This window comes from Rhinoderma darwinii, chromosome 3 (assembly GCF_050947455.1).
Source record: "Rhinoderma darwinii isolate aRhiDar2 chromosome 3, aRhiDar2.hap1, whole genome shotgun sequence".
In the NCBI taxonomy this organism is placed as follows: Eukaryota; Metazoa; Chordata; class Amphibia; order Anura; family Rhinodermatidae; genus Rhinoderma; species Rhinoderma darwinii.
This window is the reverse complement of record NC_134689.1, coordinates 139,109,022-139,127,670: the sequence shown is the minus strand read 5'-3', so window position 1 is coordinate 139,127,670 and position 18,649 is coordinate 139,109,022.

Here is an 18,649-nt window from a genome sequence, read left to right as displayed (position 1 = left end):
AGCCAATTTATTGTGGACATGTATGCGAAAATAGAGACGGAGTGTTTAATGTACATACGCACTAACTAGACACGTTTACGTGCTGAAGATTACGTGCATCTGCGAGACACCATGCAAAAAAGATAATAACGTGGAAAACTTAGGACGATTAGTTATCCTGCCATCCAGTTTTACTGGTGGTCCGTGTTACATGCATGAACGTACACAAGATGCTTGCTACTACGTCCGAAAATACGCTGAAATATTGACTAGTGTTCATGGGGAAAGTGCAGAATATATCTCTATCAGTCATTGAACAAGAAGATGATACCAACTATCCGGTGGATTTTTTAAATTCCCTAAGTACACCCGGTCTTCCGTTACACAAAATTTATTTAAAAGCCGACGTCCCCATAATTCTCCTTAGAAATTTAAGCCCACCAAAACTATGTAACGGCACCCGACTAAAAATCACAAGTCTACAACAAAACGTGATAGAAGCTGAGATTTTAACAGGATGTGGCCCAGGTAATAGCGTTTTTATACCCCAAATCCCCCTCATTCTAAATAATTTCCCCTTCAGTTTTAAACGTGTACAGTTTCCTGTTAGCTTATGTTACGCTATGACCATCAACAAAGCACAGTGCCAAACGCTGTGCGTTGCGGGCGTGGACCTCAGTGTCAGCTGCGTTGCGCACGGCCAATTCTATGTGGCTCCCTCCCGTGTTAGCAACTCCACCAATCTTTATGCACACATCTCTGGTGATTCTACTGCTAACATTGTTTACAGGGAAGCGTTGTCGTAGTGAACCTGACTACTGAAAGAAAACTATTTTTAATTGAAGTTTGTTTATTGTCTTTGGTTTTTTTTTCACTTTGTTTTGAGTATGGTCCAAGGCTAGGTGTACACTTATAAAAAACGGCATCGCTACGTTTTTCAGTGGTCTGTGCGTACAAAGTCGCAGGCACAGTTTTTCAGTGGTCTGCGCGTGCGAAGTCGCGGGCACAGCTAGTAGCTTATAATTTCTTACTCTTCTGTAATACATCTACTTACAAACATGTGTTAGAGGGTCTGTCATTTTGTAATTAGGAACTTATTTATTAAATTGTCCATAATTTTTTACTCTTTAATATTCAAAAACATTTCTCTTCTAAATAGTAATTCAAACTGTCTACTAAAGTAAAATTGTTCTTTTTGCTGTCTCTTTAAATGCCTTACTACACTCTATACTCCCAAAATACACAATTTAAATAGCAAAAAAAATTCATTATTTTCAAAATCTCACTTTCATTGAAGAACCTTTACTTAGCAGAGACCAAATCTAAAAGCCAGGGTTTATTTCCGAGACATACCATTTATTTTGCCAAAGAATTGTTTAAAATAAATTTTTAAAAGCTGTACTTGAAAGATTTAACCTGCTGCTTTGTATTATTGTTCTGGCAGTCAAAGCATAGAAACCACACTTAAGGCCGAAAGTGATGTAACTATGTTTCTTTACCTATGATATAATATCATAACATTGATAAACTGAAATATTTCCATTAGCTGATGCAATGGTAAATGTTGAACAGTTATTCTTCTGCAGACAACTGAATAGGGTCATAAAGTAATATTATTAATGTGATTCTTATGAAAACTGTAATTCATTATGAACTAATGTATGATTTGTTTTATTTACACAGTATAAACTCTTCTCTTCTAAGCCAGAGGTTGTGTACAGTGAGAGTGAGTTAAAACACTTGTCTGTAGTCAATTTGGTCTTTATAAAGTCCAAAGTATCTTTAATATATGTAAGGACAGATCTATGCCTTCTTCTAGCATAGAATTTTAATATTTTAATAAAAAATTAACGACATATGTAAATTTAAAAGGGTTTCACCACCTACTGTATTCTTTTTTTAAATAAGCTAATTTTGCATATTCTTGATTACAAAAATTCTAGTTTTGTGTCTTCAGCTCCTATGCAGGGCTGTGTGCCGCCAATTGCCAGAAGTCAGTTTGTGAAATTTCTAATATATCAGCTGTAAATGCTATTATTGTGAAGTGAAAGCGGCTAGGAATAACAACAGCTCAGCCACAAAGCGGTTGACCCCACAAAATCACAGAGTGGGGCTGTGGGGTGTAAAAATTGCCTATCCTCTGTTGCCTCATTTACTACAGAGCTTAATGAAATGGGTTGGTCGAGCAGCTGCGCATAAGCCTAAAATCACCATGCCTAATGCCAAGTGTGGGCTGTAGTGATGTAAAGCCACTTTACCTGGAAACAATAGAAACGTGTTTTCTGGAGTGATGAATCAAGTTTCATTATCGTCATCCCAAATCGTTTTCACACCACTTTATCATATCTTGATGCTTAATTTACATTTACTAAACCACAGTTATCAATCCAGGCTAAAACATTCAGAAGCATGTCATAGTATGGGACGTTTCCGTCCACTTGGACCTTTCTCAGGGGTGTTTCTTTGACACAATATAGACAAAGGTATAAGTAATTATAATTAGTATAACTCAGAATATTAGTAAGTCAAACATCAAATATCCCAGTTAGTTAGTGATTATAATAGATAATGTCGGAATTTGCATCTGATTAGTAACTTCCAGAGACGTATATAACATACACGTAAAGTAAACTGTGATGTTGCAGTGAAAAGACTTAGGGAGTACGTCCAAATAGAGATGAAATTAAACCACCACAATCGTGTAGGTAATCTAGAAGCCAGTTGGACAACTTAAAAATCATATTGTGGCGAGTGGAGAGACAAAACCTGCATGTCAGAAGCCAGGAGCAGAATAATATCTTTTGTCGGCATGTTTATCTGTCCACTAGGGATGAAGACATATTAAATCTCTATGTTGTTGCCAAGCAACGAATCGGGATACGGGGTACAAAGACCTATTTAGTGCACAAGTGTAAATAAGATAAGTACGTACTAGACGCTGATGTCGTTGCCAGGCAACTAGTCAGCGTACGGAGCAAAGATGGGAGTGACTTGCAAGGACTGTCCATTATATAAGGCTAGGTCATCATCTGTATGTTGGAGTTGTATAGCAACAAATTACTAACAAGCCTTCAGCTAGCATATAAAGCATTGACTGTAAGCTTTAGAATAATGGTCAGAGCAGAAATCAAAGTAGCACTGATGTACAGATGTAGCAATCCTTATCTTGATTCTGATAACTTGCAGCAACATGATAACTTATTACTTAAAGGGGACGTGTCATCAGAAAATGACCTATTGTTTAAATCAAGTTTTTATATTAAACATATTTTTAAAGAATTTTTGGGGATTTTTTTTTCATTGCCTATGTCATTATCTACGTATATTAAAAAACAATGCTAAAATCTTACAGTTTTCACACAGACCACTAAGCCTCAGAATAGACTGAAACTTCTGTTCTGTAAAGATCGCTTCTCAGCATTCATCACAGGCATAATTAAAATCACAGGTAACGCGTATATATAGATAACACAGGATCCACCATTGATAATAGGTGATGAACACAGCTCCACTCCTATCCCTTTTAGCACAATGACCTTCACAGAGCATGCCTAGAACATGCTCCCATAGAAGTCAATGGGTACCCTCCTGTTCACAGCTTCCTATGGTCCATCTGGCTGCTGTAAAGCATATCTCTAAATGATGGTAACAGAAGCTCAGGCAAGATAGCTGCCCCATAATCATGTACAGAAAATAGAATAAGAAAAACTACAATCAAATAATAAAAACTGATTAGAAAAAATATCTCAATATCTGGTTATAATTAGGAAAAAATTAATATATAGGTGATGCATTCCCTTTAAGCCATTGAAAAAGTAAAGTTAAAGTTTCTTGCATCAGAGGTCAAGGTAAAGATTGCTACATCTGTAGATAATCATTAATGATATGGCACAATAATAGAAAGTGAACAAGATCTCCACTAGAAATACATTCTAGGTACTGTTTCATTCATATTGCTGACTACCAGCAATATAAACACTAGGGTATCTCAAATGTAATTCTATCACCTCATCTGTAAGAAAAAGATAACTACTTCATAGATTTATTTAAAAAAAGTCACATTCTTTATTCAAACCCTTTGGAAGAAAAGACTCTTAATGAAGTATTCAAAAAGATTTTCTCTGTTGAAGTGTTATTCTGTTATTACCCCGACAAGGATGGAGTATATGTTCTATTACCTGATAACAAAGCTGGGACACATTATTACCCATCTGCATAAGGAGGGCTGGAACAGGTAAAAAGATTTGTGTTTAGTCAAGCGGTCTAGGATATATGCTGGGTGTTCTCCCCAACATACACAAGACCGCATGGACACTACAGCAAATATGCAACAAAGGATGAGATTCATCCTTTAAAAAAAAATAGTTGTCCTATGTGGGGCTGTGTTATTGAGTTGCCCTTGATAATACTTGAGTATTTTCCACAATGCAATTTCTATGCGTTTCTAGAAATTGTTGTCTAGATATCTAGATTTGGTAGTGAGACTGCCTACATCTGTTTTGACTAATTGGTCATGTATATTACGTGACCTCTTATAGCATGTCTTATAGCATGGTGAAGTTTTCAAATTCCTCTATCATAGGATAGGATTGGCCCAACAAAACCAATGTTTTAAAAGTTTGCTGTATCTTTGGTAAAAGGGAATGAAATGTTGTGACGCAAGCTAATCTCTTAGGTTTAGGATAATTTGAAACAGTAGATTGTTGGGCTGATGAAAGTTCATCATCGTATAGATCTTGTGGTTATCCCCTTTCTTTTAATTTTAGAGACATCTCTGTTAATCTACTTGATTGTTGTCCAGAATTTGAAACTAATCTCGTAACACGTTAAAACTGAGAATGTGGAAGGGAATTTTCGGTGAATTGGGGATGTAAGCTACTATAATGTAACAAACTGTGGCAATCTGTAAGTTTAAAATAATGTTCTATTTCTAAGGAACCATCAGTTTTCGTCTTCACAAGCATATCCAGAATACTAATCTCAGTGTCACACGAGTGAATGGTAAAGCCCAACTCTGGATATTTCATTCAAGATCTTGAAAAAATCCTGGCAGGAGAATCGAGGATTTTCCCCTATATGTAAAAAATATCATCAATAAAAAATAGTCAAATCAACGCAAATTGTTGAAACAGAGGGTGAGGATATACATAATTCTATTCAAATGTTATAATGTAGGTATTTTTATATGGATGGGGGGCACATCTAAACCCATTGCGGTTCCCTTTTTCTGAGTACAGAGCTGATCTACAAGAAGAAAAAAATGTTCTTCCAATATTAGTTGGTGTTTATATACAATCTAATGGTGCAGCAAACTGTGCAGTAGCTTGTATGTACTTATTATGGTCAATGGAAGTGTACAAGCTATCGACATCCAGTGTAAATAACATACATTCCTCAGGTGACATGTCCAATGATTTAATTTTAGACAAAGCATCACATGTTTCTAAAAGAAAATAACTGAATTTTATAATTAGTGACATCAAAATCTTATCGAAATAAGTCACCATAGGCAACACTATTGACTCAGTGGATGCCACTGTTGGACGACCAGGTGGAATCTATAGCCGTTTATGTACCTTTATGTATTTGTATACGTCATGGAAAGCCAGTGCTTCCCGCAAATTGTCATATACTTACGATTAATGGATGGCAACGGCTCAGAGTCGGTGCCATCATCCCTGGATGTCAGCTGTATCTTACAGCTGACACCCTGCTGTAATGGCAGGGACCAAAGATAGCTTTGATCGCCGCCATCAACCCCATAAATTCAGAGGTCAAAAGCGATCGCTGCATTTAAGGTGTTTGCAGCTCATCGGCACCCCAGCAAGGAAATTTCCGGGGTTCCGGTATCTGCACAGGCAACCGGAGGCCTAATAGTGGCCTCCCGGTCTGCCTAGTACAGAAGCCTTTCAGGCCCTGCCTGGAGGCGGGGCCAAAAAGGCTTCCGTAGCCGTCGGCAAGATGGCGCCGGCTCAGAAGATGAGCATCAGTCATATGTTACAGCTGACAGCCACCTGTAACAGCAGGAGCCGGAGCTAGCTCCGATTCCTGACGTTAACCCCTTAGATGCAGCGATCGAAAGCGATCGCTGCAACTTAGTGGTTGGCAGCAGATCGGCAGTCATGCCCTGCAATCGCAGGGCTACCGACTGCCTAACAATGGCCTCCTGCTCTGCCATTACGAAAGCCGATTAGGCCCCTCCCGGAGGCGAAGCCTAATCGGCTTGCTGTCAGTGAATGACTGACAGATCTAATACATTGCACTACATAGGTAGTGTAATGTATTAGAAAAAAAATCTGACAATTGGATCTTCAAGTCCCCTAGTGGGACTAAAAAAAAAAAAGTGTCAAAAAAAGTTTTCAAAAATATAATAAAAGTTTAAAGTAATAAAATAAAACACTATCACCCTTTTCCCTTATGAAGTCCTTTATTATTGAAAAAAAATATAAACCATACATATTTGTGTCGCCGCGACCATAACGGCCTGAATTATGAAAATATTCTGAAAATATTATTATTTATTCCAGAGGGTGGAATAAATAACATCATTTATTCCAGCCAATCACACGCATCTGAGATCCAGACCTTTAGTGGCATTTTATGTTGAATGTGGTTTCGAATTACAATGGCCCAGAAAAGACCATTGTATGTTGAAAATATTGTAACCTGAGGCCATTGTAACTCTCTGGGAATTACTAATTATATGCTAATTCCAACATTATTTATTATAATTACTAATAATTAACTGGGATATACGATGTTTGACTTACTAATATAGTTGTACTAATCATACTAATTACTTATATTTTTGTCTATATTGTGTCATATGAATACCGCTTCGAAAGGTCTAAGTGGATGGAAACATCCAGTGCTAACCAAGTCACCATACTATGCCATGTTTTATGTTTTAGCCTGGATTGATAAATGTTGTTTAGTAAATGTTAATTAACCCCTTAAGGACACGGCCAATTTTAGCCTTGAGGACAGAGCAATTTTTTTTAAATTTCCCTCTTTGCATCCCGACGCTCATAACGCTTTTATTTTTTGTACGACGTAGTTGTATGAGACTTTGTTTTTTGCGGGACAAGTTGTACTTTATGTACGTACCATTTTTTGGTACAAATACATTATCGTTTAATTTCTATAAATTTTTAATTAGATTAAAATGCAGAAAAAAAGCAGTTGTGCAGCAGTTTTAATATTTTTTTTTTTACACAATACACCGATCATCATAAATAATGTTATACATTTGTTGTACAGGTTGTTACGGTCGTGGCGATACCAAATATGTCTATATTATTTTATGTTTTGGGACTTATATTTGAAAAAGTTGATTTATTATAAAAAATGTATGTTTCTGTGTATTTTATTTACTTTTTATTTATTTATTTACCATTATTTTTTTTTTACATTCATTTAACTTTTTTTTTTAATCCCATAAAGGGATTTATCATTTTGATTTTTATTTTGTAACTGCAATGTACTGGCATAGATCTATATGCCAGTACATTAGCCTGTTACTGATCGTACACAGGCAGTTGTTAGGGCATACCTCAGTATGCCCTAACAACAGGAAATATGTTCAGACAGCCCTGGGGTCCTTCACTGGACCCTGGGCTGTCTGGCCATACGAGTTGTGGGCTTTGATCGCATCACAGTTATTTTCTGTGACGCGATCAATGTGCAGTCCCCTCTCCTTGAACACCGCGATCAGCTGTCATCGCGGCGTTCAAAGGGTTAACAGCGGAGAGAAGATGTTTCTCTCCTCTCCGCTGTCAGAGCGGGGCCGTGGCTGTGTATTACAGCCGTTGCCCCGCTCTCGATCGCACACACAGAGACGGCACAGACGGCTGTCACACAGGACGAGTATGCTCGTCCTAATGCGCGAAGTGCTCGCTGCTCAGGACGAGCATACTCGTCCTGTGTCGGCAACCAGTTAAAGGGAATGTGTTGCCAGAAAAACATGTTTTTTTTTAAAAAATTAAACATTTAGTGTGTGGGTGGTTAAACATTGTTCACATTTTTTTTATTTTTTTGCACGAGTCCAGGAAATATTATAAATTATTTCTAATTTATAATACTACCCATTTTTGGTCACTAGATGGAGCTGTTCCCAAAATTGCAGCATTGCAACATTGGGTTAAAAGCCCTCGCTCTAGTGAGCTCTCAGCATCCCCCCCTCCTTTATCCTGGCTCGTGCCGGGATAAACGAGGGGTTTGAACGGTGTAACCTCCTACACTGTGTGTCGCCATTATTTGAGCTAACCCACAGTGTAGTAGGTTTACATACAGTAGTAAACACACACAAACACGAACATACATTGAAATCTCTTACCTGCTCCTGCCGCCGCGGCTCCCTCCGGCCCGTCCGCTCCGTTTGCTGCCGCTGGTGCAAGTGCACAAATCCGGAAGCCGCGACCGGAAGTAGTAATATTACTGTCCGGCCGCGACTTCCGGTCCACAGGAAAATGGCGCCGGACGGCGCCAATTTCGAATAGGACTGTGTGGGAGCGGCGCATGCGCAGTTCCCACACAGACGCCGTACACTGCAGTCAATGGGACGGGAGCCGTTCGCAGTCCCTATGGGACTGTGGCTGCCGTATTCCATGTCTGTATGTGTCGTTAATCGACACACACAGAAATGGAACAAAAAATGGTAGCCCCCATAGGGAAGAAAAAGTGTAAAAATAAGAAAAAGTAAAACACAAACACACAAATGAATATAAACGTTTTTAATAAAGCACTAACATCTTTAACATAGAAAAAAATAATTTGTGATGACACTGTTCCTTTAAGCATCAAGATTTTTATAAAGTGGTGGCAAAATTTTTGGGGGGATTTCTATTGACTGGAACAAGTATTTCACTGGTATCTCATTAACCAATGGTGTGCAGAGCATATGCCTCAGTTTCACTAATGGCAGTCTGATGGATGAATCTGGGCTTGGTAGCTACCAGTAGAACGCTATATGCTAGAATGCATAGTGCCTACTGTAAAATTTGTTGGAGGAATGATAATGGTCTTGGGTTGTTTTTCAGGGGTTGGCCCCTAATTTCCAGTGCAGTGCAAAATGAATGCTTCAGCATACAAAGACATCTTTGGACATTTGTTTGCTTCCAAATCTGTGGCAACAGTTTGTGGAAGGCCCTTTTCTGTCCCAGCATCACTGTGCCCCAGTGCACAAACCAAGGTCCATAAATAGATGGTTTGTGAGTATGATGTGTACTTATAGATATGATGTTGGATTTGTCTACTTAAGAGTTAAATTCCAGGAGTTAATATTCTATAATACTATATCTTTAAGAATGAATCTATGTAAATGAAGATACAAAGAGTATCCTCCTGTAGGTGATTATGATTGAGGAAGGGGGAAGACCCCTGAAAAATTATGACGTTCCATGTTCTGAGGGTGGTGGAGAACGCCAAGGGGAGATTGCCTCTATGATAGCTGAAACTGCATATGACAAAATTAGACTCATTTGTCTTTAAACGTTTTCTAACTTAGAAAGGCCGCAAATTGCACAAAAGCCACAATTTGCGGAAAAAATAGTAATACTTTACTGTAATATTTACATAAATATTCCGGTAAGATTTTTTTGCCGTTTCCGCCGCTCACGCCACTTTTTAAACCATTAGCGAAGCTTTGCGAAAGAAGCGGGACCATCCGCTGCCCTACACAATTACTATAATTCAAGACAGAAACTGGCATAAGTTATAGCAGAAATCTAAGCCAGTTCCTAGGTATTGTAGGTTTCACTGTGTAGCGCATGGACAACCGAAGATTCCAAAATTGTATTAAGAGGCATGTGCCTTTTGATAAATTTGTCAAATTTTAAGCTAAGACCTGCGTATGAAACGCCAATCTGGGTAAATGTGCCCCCTAGTGTATTTACTAAAACAGACATGTCAGGAGAGCTGACAGGTTACCTTTAAATACAATAAAAATATACAAATATGCAAAGGGAAACACTTAATATAAAGGAGTTAGAATGGATGTCCAAGAGAATCGCATTAAAAAACTATTTTATTAGTGGACAGTTAAAGAAAACAAGAAAAGCAATACAATTGAAGTCCAATAAATACTTAAAGGGGTAGTGTTCACAGGATATGCCATAAATGTCTCATAGATGCAGATCTCACCTCTGGGAAATTGCACCTATTTCCCAAACGGTGTCCTCCAGCCCTCGTCCTGCCTGGCGAGGCGGCCGCTGGCTACTGCACCCAGACAGAGCAAAGGTACATAACAGGATGGGAATCTGGAAACAGCCAAGCTTGCTAAGCTACGCTATTTCCTTAACTACCGTAAAAGTGAATGGAAGTAACAGAAACAGCGTAGCACAGAAAACTACGCTGTTTCCGTGAAACAGCGTAGCTCACTGTGCTACATAGGAAATAGCATGCTGTAGTATTCTATCGACTGAAAAAACAAGATCCCTCATTGACACGTTATTAGCGTAAGGGAGAAAAACAAAAACAAAAAGAAAACATATCACAATGGGAAATAGCAGATCATGACAGATCTGTCAAACAGATCATGAAGGATCATAACAAATCAGTCATGGACCCTGTAAAAATGTGTTTGTTTTTCAAATGTTTTTCTTTTTATTTAACCAAATACTGAAACGACTATACTGGGGTAATCATAAATCTCTCGCTTTTTTCTGTTTGCTTATAAGTAAAAGATTGAGACTCATTGTTGCTGTCTTGGGCATTTAATTCTAGCATTGCATCATCACACATTGACGTTTCATCATTTTTGGGCAGCATGGTGGCTCAGTGGTTAGCACTGGAGAACAGGGTTTAAAAATGGCTCCGGCAAGATCTGTATGCAATGAGTTTGTTAATCATGTAGGTTGCCATTGGACACTAACTTCCTTCTACATTCCAAAAGCAAACCTAGTTCTATGAAAAACATACATACAGTACATATATATTGGCACTATATGCAAATTAGCTTTCCAGTGTCCACCAAACCAGGAAGTGTCCGGCATCTTGAGCTCCAACCCCTTCTTTCTTCAGTTGGTTGATGGCTTTGCTTGTCTTCACCGTCATGCAAGCAGAGATGTCAATCAACTGCAGTGATTCGGGGAGGGGTTGAAGCTTAAAATGCCGGACACTTCCTGGTTCGGTGCACCCGAAAAAGCTAATTTATATATGGCATGCGGCTAAATTATACTTATTTCTTATTCTGATGCAAGATATTCAACACTGGCATGTTTCTATTCCTTTACACTATCTCTAACTAGCAGTGTTAGCTGTTTGGGATGTTGAAATCTGATGACAGACTCCCTTTTAAGCAGATACTGTAATATGCAGATTAGGTTATTAAAAAAATTATTTCAACCCAGTCTAACCGAAACAGACAATAACGGTCTTTATGTTTGGTTCACAGTGATTCTAAATGTTAATAGACTTGATAATGGTATTTAATTGTAAATGACTAAACCTCAGCAAATTATTCTTAATGAGAGTTTACCCAGCAGTTAACAATACATTATGCATGCTAATAATAAAACTATCAGTGGAATGTTTTAAACATATGCAGGATTTTGGCAGAATGGTAACAGCAATCCTGACATTGTCAGGAGAGATTTTCAACAACCTCTTTAAAGAGTCAAGAAACTGTGACACTAGCATAAAAAAATAATTTAAAATGCAGCCCTCTAAAAATGTGTGAGGAAAGCGCCTCTGCTCATGTACTTCATTAAATGAATCTGCTATTTCTAACACCTAAGCATCTGTTGAATGTAAACTTTTTTTCTCTCTCCTAAAATATTTAAAGGAGTCTCACAATTAAAAAAACAAATATGAGAAATGGATAACAAACTAACCTATGATAATCTTGCTTTAATTAATATGTAGGATAAAAATACAGATTGGGTTTTATGCAACATGTAACCTTGATACCAAACACACTGGATTTCATTTATCAATAGTGTTGCTTGCATGAGATTCAATTTTATTGCAAGACATCCAAAATGAAGGCATCTGAAACATACCTATATGTCTTGTAGTACTTTGTATTTTTGTATAGTACTTCCTAAAATTAGTGCACCATGGACTCTATGACAAGTCTAGTACAAAGGAAGAACTCAAGGGGTGAGGCTGAATCACCAATGGTTTAATCCAATATGCAACGTTTCGACTTGTGTAAGCAGGGCCGCCATCAGGGGGGTATTAGGGGTACTAGTGTGAGGGGCCCGGCCAAACCTAATTGAAAGGGGGGCCCGGCAACTGCCGCGACATTCTTTTGGTAGGAAAAAACGGGCCCCTGCAATGGGGCCCGTTTTTTTCACCAAAAGAATGTCGTGAGCTGCTGCTGCTGCTGCGGGGCCCCTCCCTTCCCCTCCCCTCGTCATGGGGGGCCGTCAATCCGTCCGCCCGCTCACACGCGCACCCGATCGCACGCACAAGGAAACTCCCGCACGTGCGCACTCGCGAGCGCGCACCCGCGATCGGCCGCGGACACACATGGACAAAACTTACCTGGAGCCTGGCTGGAGGTGAAGGACTGGACGTCTGGACCGAAGACCTCGCCTGGAAGACATCGCCGGAAGAGGACTGGAGTGGGAGCAGCTCTTCTGACACAGTGAGTAAATTATCTCAAAGTGCTGTTTATGTATGGCCCTGTTCACACAGTATTTTGCAGGCAAAAAAAAATCTGCCTCAAAATTCCTTAAAGAATTTTGAGGCAGATTTTGACCTGCCCACACTATCTTGCCGCGTTTTTTTGCTGCGTTTTTTGCCCGCGGCGATTGAGGACAGCAGACAAAAAACGCAGCGAAAAATGCATTTTCTGCCTCCCATTGATTTCGATGGGAGGTCAGAGGCAGAACAACGGCAAGAAAGGACGTGCTGCTTTTTCTTTTTTCCGCGACTGGCTCCCATTGATTTCAGATTAAATCAATGGGAGGCTGTTCTGGAAGTTCTTTGGTGCTGATTCTGACGCAGTGTCCGAGTCAATATCAAGGCCCAAAAACTCTGTGAACTGGGCCGAATTGTTAGGGCTTATTCAGACGAACGTGTAATACGTCCGTGCAACGCGCGTGATTTTTACGCGCCTCGCACGGACCTATGTTAGTCTATGGGGCCGTGCAGACTGTCAGTGATTTTCATGCAGCGTGTATCCGCTGCGTCAAACTCACGACATGTCCTATATTTGTTCATTGTTCGCGCATCACGCACCCATTGAAGTCAATGGGTGCGTGAAAATCACGCCCAGCACTTCCGCAGCAGTATAAACTATGAATGAAAACAGAAAAGCACGACGTGCTACAAACATACAGAGTGTCATAATGATGGCGGCTGCGCGAAAATCACGCAGCCGCGCATCATACGCTGCTGACACACGGAGCTGTTATGGACCTTTTGCATGCGCAAAATGCCACGTTTTTTGCGCGTGCAAAAAGCACACGCTTGTGTGAACCCGGCCTTAGGGTAGGAACACGCTAGGCATGAACACTGCGGATTTTATGCAACACATTTTATTGTGGAAAATCCGCAGCGTATTACAGTCGCAGCAGAGTGGATGAGGTTTAAACAAATCTCATCCACACGCTGCAAAAATAATGGACCTGCAGTGTGGCTTTTGGCTTTTTAAGCCACAGTGTGTCAATTTATTCTGTGGAATCGGCGCTCCTCTGTTGCGGAAATGCTGCGGTTCTGCCGCAAAAATCACACATGAGAAAAAAAAAAGGTACTTTTTTAAATTGATAAAGTTTAGACTTACCCCGGCCGTAGTCCTGGTGATGCTATCCTCTATTCTTAGCGCAGCCCCGCCTCCTGTCATGACGTTTCATACCATGTGACTGCTGCAGCGGTCACATGGTCTACAGCGTCATCCCAGGAGGCGGGGCTACGTTCAGAAGAGAGAGACGCGTCGCCCTAAACTACGGCCGGGGCAAGTCTAAACTTTTTTTTCCCTGCAGGATTCCCGCAGCGGACATGCCTCACCAAACCTGCACCACTATTTGGTGCGGTTTTGCTGGCAGAATTCCCTGCGGCTACCGGGGCGGATAAGCTGTGGAGTTTTACTCAGGATATCCGCCTAGTGTGTCCCTTATGATGTCGCTCCTGGAGCTGCTGCTGGTCTCTAAATAGGCAGTTGGTCCAGTAGAATTTGGAATTATATTTTTTTTTGTGAACCAGCTTAAAAAAATACAAAACTTTTGTGTTAGGGCCTGTTCACATCACCGTTCGCTTCCGTTCCGGGCTTCCGTCGGAGGTTTCTGTCGGGTGAACCCCGCAACGGAAAGTGAAAGGGACAGCACAGCTTCCGTTTCAGTCACCATTGATCTCAATGGTGACGGAAACATCGCTAATGGTTTCCGTTCGTCACCATTCCGGCTGGTTTTCGGACGGAATCAATAGCGCAGTCGACTGCGCTAATGGTGACGGAAACGGAAGCTGTGCTGTCACTTTTACTTTCCGTTGCGGGGTTCACCCGACAGAAACCTCAGACGGAACCCCGGAACGGAAGCGAACAGTGATGTGAACAGGCCCGAACACAAAAGTTTTGTATTTTTTTAAGCTGGTTCACAAAAAAAAATAATTCCAAATTCTACTGAACCAATTGCCTATTTAGAGAGCGGCAGCAGCTCCAGGAGCGACATCATAAGGGACACACTAGGCGGATATGCTGAGTAAAACTACACAGCTTATCCGCCCCGGTAGCCGCAGGGAATTCTGCCAGCAAAACCGCACCAAATAGTGGCGCAGGTTTCGTGAGGCATGTCCGCTGCGGGAATCCTGCAGGGAAAAAAAAGCTTAGACTTGCCCCGGCCGTAGTTTAGGGCGACACGTCCCTCTCTTCTGAATGTAGCCCCGCCTCCTGGGATGACGCTGTAGACCATGTGACTGCTGCATCGGTCACATAGGATGAAACGTCATGACAGGAGGCGGGGCTGCGCTAAGAATAGAGGATCGCGTCACCAGGACTACGGCCGGGGGAAGTCTAGACTTTTTTATAAATTAAAAAAAGTGCCTTTTTTTTTTTTCTCATTTGTGATTTTTGCGGCAGAACTGCAGCATTTACGCAACAGAGGAGCGGCGATTCCACAGAATACATTGACATTTTGCGGATTAAAAAGCCACACTGCAGGAATTTTTTTTTTGCAGCGTGTTTATGAGATTTGTTCAAATCTCATCCACTCTGCTGCGACTGTAATACGCTGCGGATTTTCCACAATAAAATGTGTTGCCTAAAATCCGCAGTGTTCATGCCTAGTGTGTTCCTACCCTAAGGCCGGATTTACACGAGCGTGTGCTTTTTGCGCGCGCAAAAACGTGGCGTTTTGCGCATGCAAAAGGTCCATAACAGCTCCGTGTGTCAGCAGCGTATGATGCGTGGCTGAGTGATTTTCGCGCTGCCGCCATCATTATGACACTCTGTATGTTTGTAGCACGTGGTGCTTTTCTGTTTTCATTCATAGTTTATACGGCTGCGGAAGTGCTGGTCGTGATTTTCACGCACCCATTGACTTCAATGGGTGCGTGATGCGTGAACAATGCACAAATATCGGACATGTCATGAGTTTTACGCAGCGGACTCACGCTGCGTGAAAATCACTGACAGTCTGCATGGCCCCATAGAGTAACATAGGTCCGTGCGAGGCACGTGAAAATCACGCACGTTGCACGGACGTATTACACGTTCGTCTGAATAAGCCCTAACAATAAGGCCCAGTTCAGAGTTTTTGGGCCTTGATATTGACTCGGACACTGCATCAGAATCAGCACCAAACAACTTCCAAAACCGCCTCCCATTGATTTAATCTGAAATCAATGGGAGCCAGTCGCGGAAAAAAGAAAAAGCAGCACGTCCTTTCTTGCCGCAGTTCCGCCTCTGACCTGCCATCGAAATCAATGGGAGGCAGAAAATGCATTTTTCGCTGCGTTTTCTGTCTGCTGTCCTCAATCGCCGCGGGCAAAAAACGCGACAAGATAGTGTGGGCAGGTCAAAATCTGCCTCAAAATTCGGTGCGCGGTTCCAGGCGGTCGCCGGTGCGCATGCGCGGGAGTTTGCGGGTGCGTGCGATCGGTCGCACGGGCGGCGGTGTTTGACGGCCCCCATGCTACCCAGGGCCGCTATCAGGGGGGGTATTAGGGGTACTGATATGAGAGGCCCGGCCAAACCTAATTGAAAGGGGGGCCCGCAGCTCATGACATTCTTTTGGTGAAAAAAACGGGCCCCATTGCAGGGGCCTGTTTTTTTTCTACCAAAGGCAAGTCGCGGCAGTTTGCCGGGCCCCCCTTTCAATTAGGTTTGGCCGGGCCTCTCACATCAGTACCCCTAATACCCCTCCTGATGTCGGCCCTGGGTACCATGATATAGTGCTGGACGGAGTACCGTTAACAGGCGGTGCCACGGTAGGGGGGCCCAGAAAATTTAGCTGTAGGGGGCCCTGAAATTCCTGATGGCGGCCCTGTGTGTAAGCCTTTATCAAGCATCTCTATGTCAAGTCTGGCATGCTTATGTATATGCAACAATCTACTGCCAATTCAAGGTTCGCTAGCCAACTATTCTTCCATTGAATTCCATTGACTGGCAAATTGTAGAACGAGTCATTACTGCAAAATGGAGAAACAAATCACTTATTTGTAATCGTAAAAGAGAAGGTTTTAGAGGGATATAATATCTTTATCTAAATAAGTAAATGGCTCATATGAAAACTTTTTCAATAACTTTTTGGTGGTCATCCTTGAGGTTACAGAATTTTTTTGATTGTCCACGTATAATAGGGTTATTTAACTGTCTGAACTGTGGTTAATGAACATGTTCCCATAGGATTTACTGGTGGCAGAAAGTGTGCGTAGATGTGGGACAGGGTTCTTCCTTGAGAAGCACAATATACAGGGCTTCTACTGGTAATAATGTTGATCCAGGGATCTATTTGCTTGCCAGCAGTGGTTCAGAGATGATTTTTGTTTTCACTCTGGCAAATCAATCTGTCATTCAAGGGTGATTTTTGCCTTCCCCTTGATTAACTTGGGCTTGTAAGTATAAGAGATCGAACTTGATGGACTTTTTTCAACCCACTATTGCTATAACTATGTATTTTGTACTTGCTCCAATTATAATATGTTTTTTATTAAAATGTTGTTTTACCATAGTCAATTGCTTTATTTCAGGTCCCATATAATGTATACTTAAAACAACCTTTCACATTCAAATCTGTCTTCGTGACTATAAATGAAATATTACATTCTTGTTAGACACAAAAGGAAGCTTGGGTGCTAAACAGCATTGTCCCACCTCATCAAATTGTAAAGCATGTTTTTCATTATCTGATAAAACTAACAGCTCATTAAACTGCAACAGCAAATGAAGCAAACGTCCACCACAGCCGACTTCAACTGAACAAGTATTTTCAGCAATTCACTGAAGTCATAAATAAGAAACACAAGTAAATCACTGGAGCAGACTTTACCTTCTGCACTTTAAGCAGCGGGATTCTGCTAGACTGCAGGTCAAAATCAGGTTCATATGAATCATACTGCTTGGCTTTATTAGGAACACAACCTTTGCCCTTACATTTTCCAGATGGTAATATACCAGGTAATAGTCAAAACAGATTTGTATCTCATATTAAAAGCTGAACACAGGTCAATGTTTAACTTAATACTCAATGTATTATCGGACTAGGTTATCTTTACACATGCTATGTAATTGGAGATAGAGGCTGAGTTCACACGGGGCGGATACACTGCGTAACAGCATGCAGCGTATCCACCTTGTGTGCTGCAGGGAATGCCGGGCCGAAAAACCGCACCAAACTGTGGTGCAGTTTTTGGCCGGAATGTCCACTGCGCAAAACTGCAGCACTTAGCAAGCTGGCCTCCTGGGATGACGTTTCTTCCCAGGAGACCACTGCAGACTGTAATTGGCTGGAGCGGTGGTCACATGGTATGACACGTTATCCCAGGAGGCTGGACTTCGGACGTCATCCAGCCCGGCCTCCCGGGATGATGTTTAATCCCATGTGACCGCCACTACAGCCTGTGATTGGCTGCAGCAGTCATATGTGATGAAACATCATCCCTGGAGGAAGAAACACAGACTTCTGGGTAAGTATAAGTTTTTTTTATTTTCTGAGTTGCATTAGTGTCTGCTGTCTTAAAATGTCTACTTGTTGTAATTTTTTGTTCTGTCTGTGAGATCACTAAATCCAAGAAATCTATTTTGTTCTGATTGATAGTATAAGTAAAGTAAATGCCCCAGGTGTTGATGTTTAGGGACTGACACAAATGGGTAGCACTTTCATGGTCCCCATCCCAGATAAAGAATAGGTCATCAATATAACTATAGTATAGACCAGGGGTCTCAAACATGTGGGCCGTGTGCCGCATGCGGCCACCGAGGCTGTCATCTGCAGCCTGCCAGCACTGTAGCTCCCTCGGGAGAGGAGAGATCAGGACGAAGGAGGAGTGCACCAGCGCTCCTTCATGACGTCCCAGAGCAGAGCTTATACTAGTGCTCTGATCTGAGACTCCTGCTCTAAGGAAGACCAGACATCACTGTCAGAGCTGGAGTCCCAGTCAGAGTGCTAGAAGCGGCTCTGCTCCGGGACTCCGGCTGGGGAAGCCCCTGACAGCACTGTCTATATATGGACAGTGATGTCAGGAGCAGAGATGGAGTCCCAGGCAGAGCGGTAGTAGCGCTCTGCCCGGG